We start from the raw sequence: 285 nt of genomic DNA on the forward strand, positions 1-285 counted from the left end.
AGTTAAAGAAATCTCTTTATGGATTGAAGCAATCCCCTAGACAGTGGTACAAGAGATTTGACACCTTTATGCTCTCTTAAGGTTTCAAAAGGTCTAATTATGATAGTTGTGTTTATTTGAAAACTGTCAAAGGTTCAACTATTTATTTGCTTCTTTATGTTGATGATATGCGTATTGCTGCAAAGAGTATGTCAGAGATTAATGAACTAAGGAAGCAATTGAGTAATGAATTTGAGATGAAGGATTTGGGTGCAGCAAAGAAAATACTTGGCATGGAAATATCCA

The sequence above is a fragment of the Triticum dicoccoides genome, unplaced genomic scaffold, assembly GCF_002162155.2.
Source record: "Triticum dicoccoides isolate Atlit2015 ecotype Zavitan unplaced genomic scaffold, WEW_v2.0 scaffold19414, whole genome shotgun sequence".
NCBI lineage: Eukaryota > Viridiplantae > Streptophyta > Magnoliopsida > Poales > Poaceae > Triticum > Triticum dicoccoides.